Below are 8,532 nucleotides of genomic sequence, written 5' to 3' on the forward strand. Positions count from 1 at the left end.
ACTTGGTGATCATTTTGTTGAATTTAAACAAAGTGAACCAAATCTTAATCCCACTGCGTTTTAAGTTTGGTTTGTTTTCACTCTGATGAGTTACCACCAAGCCCGATCAAATTGACAGAAAATGCGCTTTGGTTACTTATTCCTCCAACTATCTTTTTTTCCTCTCTTTAAAAATATAATAACACATCTGGGATCTATTGTGTGGTGGTATATAGTCCAGTATATGTTTCTGCTAATGCTTTAGTAAACAGAAACTGCATGAATATTGACTGCTCAAATACAGTAGCCACTAGTCTGCCTTGAGCAAGGCTTAGTATAAAGTTAAACATTGCAGAATTTTTAAAAAGGAGGTCCATCTAAAGTGGAACTCAAGTTGTTTCTGAATTCCTTTATATAGTTAATAAAATGCTTTTAACCATTTCCTACTGCTTAGAATAAGGAAAGATTTAAAAGTGCAGGATGTCCTTATTTTTATCAAAGGCAAATGTGTTAGGAAAATTTCTGGCTGTTAATGTCAGTATACTTAACTAACGGTGGATTAAACATATAGAGGGGTATTTTGTCATTGTTTTCATATCTTCTCAGGCAGAAACCTTGGTTCAGGGCCCATATCTCTGGATTCTTTTGGTCTCTTCCTCACGGTTGTAAAATGGCTGCCCTGGCACCAGACATCAAGTCTACATCCAACTGAAGAGTAAAGAATGAGAAGGAAAGAACAGCCACATGCCAAATGTGTCCTTTTTATTAGGAAAGCAAGACATTTCCCTGAAGCACTAAACAGAGTAATATATATCTCTTGGCCAGAGTGGTGTCACAAGGCCACCTCAATACAGGAGACTGGAAAGGTGAGGTTTTACCTATTCCAGCCTCTGTAGTGGAGGCAGACAAGAGAGAAAGAGATGGAGATGGATGTTGGGTTAGCCAATCCTTAGTGTCTGTCATCATGAACTTTACAAAAGTGTTTGTGGACTGAGGCCCATTGCAAATATCTTCAAACTGACTGTGGCAAACAAGAGAGGTATCAGGCTATGGAGCAAAGAAGAACTTTGGAATCAGTTTTAGAAAGTTGAGGTCCTGGCTCTGTCACTTACTGAGCAGGATGGCCCTGAACAAGTCACTGCTTCTCTTTGAACCTCTACTTCCTCATCTATAGTAATAGTATGTCCTAGGGTTACTGTGAAAATCAAATGAGAGAATATGAGTGCACTTTTTATGCTGATTAGTCTTCTGCACCTGTATGTTATTATGGTCAAGATAAGGGTGATGATAAACAAGTAAGCAAAAGAGGAATGTAAGAGTCTGTTTTGTTCTCCACAGAAATGCCAGGTCCATTAGGTCTATGATAACCACTCCCTTCACTCGCTTTTTTTGGTCCTTCCTTCATGCACGTCACCATTTCACAGCTCACACCCCGAGACTGTGATCTAATTGTGTCATGTTCAATTTTGTATCTCCAGTGCCTAGTGCACTGTGGTAGGGACTCGGGGAATGTCTAATGAATGAATGAATTCCCCCCCAGAAGTATGGGCTAGTTAGAAAAAGAGGAAGTAATTCAACCATACATGTTCAATAAAGACAAAAGTTCTCAGAGAATCATTCAGCAGCTATTTAAGAATAAATGGGCAAGGAATTCTGAGAAGAGGGTGGTAACAGTGGATGTATAGCTTCCAGAACTCAAATTTCCATAAAGCTGCTAGATATGAATCAATACCCATGGACTCCATTTACAAAAATCGGGTGACAAGGTATACTTTCAGACCTGAAAATACAGTGGGTGATGGAAAAATGCCAATAGACCCATAAGATCTTCGTTGTCTCAACATCTGAGCTGGAAGAGCAGAGGAAGTAATAGGATAACTGAAGCACTTAAGAAGAGGGAAACCCCAAACAGCCAAACAGGTGTTCATCAAGAAGCACAGAGAAGTACTTTGAGAGAAGCAGCTGGAGTAGATGTTCCAGTAGTTTTCCCACTGGAATGGGGGTATGTAAGAGGTCCATAGTAAGAACTAAAAATCCCGGGACAGTTCAGCCCCTGTGAAGTTTTTAAACTGACAGCCACTTCTCCATTTCAGGACAAGGCCCCACATTGGGAAAAAATGCTGAGAGTGAAATCAAATCTAGCAGGTCAGAGACAATAGGGATGAGGAAAAGGAAGGTTCAGATAAAAATGGAAGAGGAGGGGAAAAAAACCCAAGAAATATCTGAAATAAAACCTTTATATTTTTTAACACTACATTAAACACCACAGAGGAATGATATCTGTGAAGTTAAAAATGTTATCTGAAGAAAGCCGCCTTCCTCTAAAAATTAGCAAAAACCAATTTCACATAAAAATAAGCAGTAGAAAACTATGGAGGTCAAGGTCCATGAAAAGTTATTTTAAGAAAAAGCAGACTAAGCCATATGTAAAATGGAAAATGAAAACATGCCAGAAAGACATATTCATAAAGCAGATTAAAACTGCAATCTATTATTTCAAAATGAGTAAAAGACTTTAAGAAAATGATGTAAGAGAAGATGAACAAAATAAATCATAATTAGAAAAAAAGTAACAATTAAAAATAAGAGAACAAATTATTTTAGAAAAGACTGAATTATAAGAAGCACAGGACGAGGAAACACAACAAGCGATGCTTCAAGAGAAATAGAAGGTGACAGGAGAGACGTTTTTAAAATAAAAAATAAATGAAGAAAGAGCTGAAAGTATTCCAAAGAACATGACAAATGTTGAAGATACTAAAGAAGCTCTAATATATGAATAACCAGAGTTCCCTGGGAAGAAAACCAAAACAAGGAAACAGAACAAATTCTAAAAACTGTAATTCAAGAAAAGTTTCCTGAAATTAAATAACATTTGAAACTTCGTATTGAAAGAGTGCATTGTGTGCCTCATATTGAAAGAGGATATTAATACATACAGAGCAATAACAAGAAATATTACTAGACTGGACAGAAAAAGATAAAAATCCCTTAGGCATCCACCTAAGAATAGTCATTAACTTATCAAGCGAAAACATAGATTACCCTCAGACATTTGGGCCACATTTTACAGCAGAATAAATAAAGTAGAATAACATATTTTAAGTGGTAAGTTCAACTTTAATTATATTTACACTAAATGTAAATGGTCTAAGTGGGTTTTTAAAAGTTTGCCCTTTTCAATATCCCTGCAACTCCCACCTCTCCATGTTGCCTTCAAACTTTGCCTTACAATAGTAGAGGTGCTTGGATGAGAGTGATTTTCCTGTCCACACCCACTGGCAACAGACCTCTGCTTTTCATCATGACAGCATCCTGGGTGTAGGTGAGTTTTCTGTCCCTTTTCCAGTAGCAGTGCTGCCAATGAGGGCTTGTTTTCTACCCCTTCTCCTGTTGCAGCCATTTGCCTTGAAGCAGGGGACAGTTTTCTCCTTGTCTCATCGTGGCTGCTGATCAGGGCCCAGGGTATGGATAGGCTATCCCAAGCAGTGCTGCTCCACCTTCAAATTTTTACAGAGCCCACTCATCCTCACTGAGGAAGAGTGGAATCTGACTCTCAGATATCCTTTCCTCTCTCTGATCTTTCTCATAAGCATTCAGTGCAGACTAATGGAAAGAGCTGCTGAGTACATATAGGACTCCCCTGTGTCTGAGACTCCTACATTGTCATGCTAGCCCACACCTGACATTTAAGAAGTTACAATTTTAGCTGCTCTTGCCCACTCCTAGGGTTACTACCTCTTCCTCCTTCATTCTGCCAAAGGTAAAACGTTTTGTGTCTCATATCTTCTCAGAGGGGTTTGTTCATCTTTGAAATTCAGCCTATCTGGTTGTGTTGAGACCTCATATCCCTACTGGACTAAAAATACAACTTTGTAGGTTATATGGCTTGTTATCGTTGTTGTAATGGTGTGAGTGATGTCCTCCTGTGACTTTATATACCCTACGAGAAAGTGAACCTTCAGTTTAAAAAAAAAAACAACTGCTTTTGATAATTATAATTGGTAGTGGCAGTATTAGTATTGTTATCCTGACTATGGCATGTGCAGTTATGTAATGTGGGATAAAGAAAATGAATAATGATGGAATATTTCAATTCTCTCATTCGCTGTGTCCTTGAGGACCAAGGCTTTTGGTATGAAAGAAAGGAGACACATACATGATATGGAAGAAATTTAGTAAAAATCCCGCAACTCTGAGTTTGAATTGGAAACACTATTATGAATTTACAAGCTATTTTTTTATTTTTTTTATTTTTTAATGTTTATTTATTATTTTTGAGAGATGGAAAGAGACAGGACACAAACAGGAGAGGGGCAGAGAGAGAGAGGGAGACACAGAATCCAAAGCAGGCTCCAGGCTCTGAGCTGTCCGCACAGAGCCAGACTCAGGGCTCAAATCCACGAACTGTGAGATCATGACCTGAGCTGAAGTCAGATGTTTGACTGAGCCACCCAGGCACCCCTACATTATATTTAAATATATAAATCCACCAAAATGTCTAGAAATATGACTAATCTAGTTGCAATAAGCATCTGTAGTGCCCAGATTGTGATCTTCAAATATAATTTTCTATTATAAGAAACCGCAGTTTCTTGGAGAAATAGCTAATTCCAAGTTTGAGGTAGGACCTACGCAAGATGAACCTAGGACATTTTGTCCTACCGAAGAGAAAAGATGCTGTCAAAGACTAATCAGGTCATGTCAAAAGGATTCAGCTGCCAATGTTAAAAAATTTCTAGTGGCCAAAAATGGGACAACTTAAGTTTGAATAAAAATAAGAAATGTTGGGGCGCCTGGGTGGCGCAGTCGGTTGAGCGTCCGACTTCAGCCAGGTCACGATCTCCCGGTCCGTGAGTTTGAGCCCCGCGTCAGGCTCTGGGCTGATGGCTCGGAGCCTGGAGCCTGTTTCCCATTCTGTGTCTCCCTCTCTCTCTGCCCCTCCCCCGTTCATGCTTTGTCTCTCTGTCCCAAAAATAAATAAACGTTGAAAAAAAAATTAAAAAAAAAAAAATAAGAAATGTAATGTATTTACACCTGTTAAATATATTAAAATTCATGAGTCATAATGATACATTTTCTCTGCTTTTTAAAAGTTTATTTATTTATTTTGAGGGGGAGGACTGAGCAGGGAAGGGGCAGAGAGAGAAAGAGAGGGAGAGAGAGAATCCCAAGCAGGCTCTGCACTGTCAGCTCAGAGCCCAGACGCCGGGCCGGAACCCACAAACCGTGACATCATGACCTGAACTAAAATTAAGAGTCAGACACTTAACCAACTGAGCCACCCAGATGCCCCAAATGACATATTTTCTAAAAAATCAAATTAGGCACTTCTGAGGATCATAAAGAACCAATTTATTGTGTTGAAAACAGGTAAAGAAAAAGAATCAAGCATTTGTCCTAGCTTTTGGATATAAACTATACAACCACATAACCAAATAATAGATGAGGGATGTGTCCCCTTATAAATTATTCCAACTATAAAGTAAAATAAAATGTTAAGTTAACATGTCACCAACTCTCAATCTCCAACAAATTAATAGGTCTAGGCAATGAGCCTCAATGGCTGCTGACATAATAGAAAGAGAGACAACCAGACATATGCTCTCTAATGAAATAACATGCCACTTCCTGCAGTCTTGCCAAAATGACTGAGTCAAAGTTTTATTGGTCTCTGGATCCAGCTTCTGATTTGAAGATTACAGAGAGGACAGAGAAACATGTTGAACAGCACCATAAGTACCCAATCAGCAAAATCCAGACAAGTAGGAAATTCCACAGGTCAAACCACCAAAGATCTTTAACAGATAAATTATATGCAAACGCAAGGGATGGAAGGAAAACCAGCAGATCAAAAGAAAACTTTAAACTTATCAAATGTTTAAGAGTGAGTAAGAATAAACTGCCGTGCTAAGAATGTACCCGTGGGTAACAAAATCATAAAGAAACAGGGAAGTGATTACTCTAAAAGTCAAGATAGTGGTTGTTTTTGGAGGGGAAGGGAACACATGTGAAGGGCTTCTGGAATATCTGGAAAATTTCTATTTTTTGGTCTAAGTGAGTTTTAGCCTTTTAATCCATTAAGCTATATGTTTGTCTTTAAGCTGTAGACCTCTGGGATTTGCAGATTTTGTAATGTGGTACTTGTTTGTCATCTGCGAGTTATTTCTCCGGGGGAAAAGGCAATAATTTCCTAAAATCCATATGAATGTGAAGAAAAGTAGTATGTCACTGGTTGTTGTTGTTGTTTATAGTGCAAAATAAAAAGAGTAAAAAGAAAAAAAATGATTTATCGTATCTGTGTTTTATTTTATAGTAAGAGCTTTCTCTAAACCTGTTCCACTTCAGAACAGCCTCTTGATATCATTCCCCAACCAGGAAATTGCACATGTCTATGTGTAAAAATGAAATACACTATACATTTTTTAAAGAGAATAAATAGGCAGGAAGTATATTCTTAAGAATATATTTTAGATTGAGTTATATTTCCTAAGTGCCTTTATTAAAATCCATTTCACAGAATCCTTTCCTTCCTTAAAAAAATCCTTTCATTAGATTCTGTGTGCCTTTTTTCTAGACTTGCCAAGCTAAATAGCTGGAAAGAATTTCCTTTTCAAAGGCCAAGGAACATGCAATCCTCTATATAATAATAATAATAATAAAGATGTATTAAGGTTTCCATCCCCCATCCCTTCCTTCCACTTTAGAGGGGAAAAATGTATGTGTATAAATATGCACATGCACATATGTATGAAAGCACGGTGAATGCTGTAATATCGATGTAGCAGTGGCCCTCAAAAGGGAAGCCTTCCTCATGAAAAAGATAAATATCTTCTGAACAAGAGTTAGAAGGTGAAACAGTTTCATCCAAAGTGTAAATACAGGAAAGAATCTTATTTGCCATCTGAGTTGTAATTTCAAAGCCAATATGTGAGCCCAATATGGGAATTTTAGCAACAACTGAACTTTCTGACTTCTGAAAGGAGATTCCCGGCCTTCCCAAGTCTTTTGAAGTTCCATTTTGCTTTGTCTTCAAATGTCTTGACATAATCAGCCCATTGATGCCTTGTGCTGTCTTGTGAACGCAAGCATTCGCTCACAAGTCCATGTCAGGGCTGGAGACAAGGAGGGGTTCAGACCCCGTTGACACCAGGGCGGCCGGTCAGGAAGTTCTCAGATGTGCAGCGATGTGAACTTTTAGCTGAACCGTTGCCCAGTGGGGCGCCTGTCTTTTCAATTCCCATCGCTTCAGGTCTTCAAAGGCTGAGGGGCATCTGTACCCAGTGACCTGCGTGGCTGGCCTGACACATCTCTTTCCCATGGGGGGTGGGGGAAACGGGGCCAGACCGAAATGGCTTACCTTCATTTCTCAAAGTGAGCCAGAGCATGTGTGAGACTCCCCAAGAGTGGCAAGGTTACCCCCCAGTGCCATCGGTCCCTGAGTTCCATTGGCCACCAAAGGAGCATCTCCTTGACCAGCTTGGAGAGGCTTGGTTCCCACACTCTGGGTTATCACTGATTAGGATAGTAATGCTGACATACATTTACGAGAGTGTGAACATTGTCCTTGTGTAATCATGACAATAACCACCAGGCCAGATAATATTTTATCTCCAATTTCCACATGAGGGCACAAAGTAAATTCACTCAAGATCACCCACATATTTAGTGGCGGAGCTGGGACTGAGCTCAGGCAGCTCTGCCTCTGGACTCCGTTTCCCTCACCACTGCTCTACAGAGCCTGTGGCCAGGGGATAAACACAACCATAGACATAACTACATAGACTACTGCTGATAACAGCTGCCATTTGTTGAACTCCTCCATGTATTAGCCACAGTATTGAGTTTTACAAACACTTTATTTAGTGATAGATGATAGATAGATAGCTACAGATATATCTATCTATATACAGTTATAGATACAGATACAGATAGATATACATGTATACGTACAGACATAGATATACCAAGGCCTAACAATTAAGAGCTAGCCTCCAGCCAGACTGTTTAAATTTAATTCCAGCCCAAAGTTTACCCGCTCTGTGACCTTGAGCAAGTGACTTAGCACCTTTGTGCCTCAGTCTGTTCATCTAAAAAAAACCCCTTTATAGAGATACTGCAAGAATTAAATGAATAATATATATATATAATATATAAATACATTTCCTGACACAGAGGTTAGATATTATTATCCAGTAAGTTAGATACTATTATTATTAATATATTATATGCAATATATAATATCACATATTCTTAATTATAATTATAATATTAATTATACCTTATAGGATTAATATTAATAATAGATAATATTATTATTACTATTATATATACATAGATGATCTGTTTTCTCAATTCAGAAAGCTTGGTAAAGAGACTGGCATTCTTCGAAATTCATCAGGGTCAAAGTTTACAAAAAAATATTATGCTGAGCTGACTCATTTTCCCCAAGGAGATCAATATTTCAAATACAAACCACCAAAGTAGATTGATGAGGCTACTGTTGAAAATAAGTCTTGGGATTGTAGACCACCCACATTGCACACAAGCTCT

Source organism: Lynx rufus, unplaced genomic scaffold (assembly GCF_022079265.1).
Source record: "Lynx rufus isolate CCGP_SWC_20201006 ecotype Redwood Valley unplaced genomic scaffold, mLynRuf1.p SCAF_7, whole genome shotgun sequence".
Taxonomy (NCBI): Eukaryota; Metazoa; Chordata; class Mammalia; order Carnivora; family Felidae; genus Lynx; species Lynx rufus.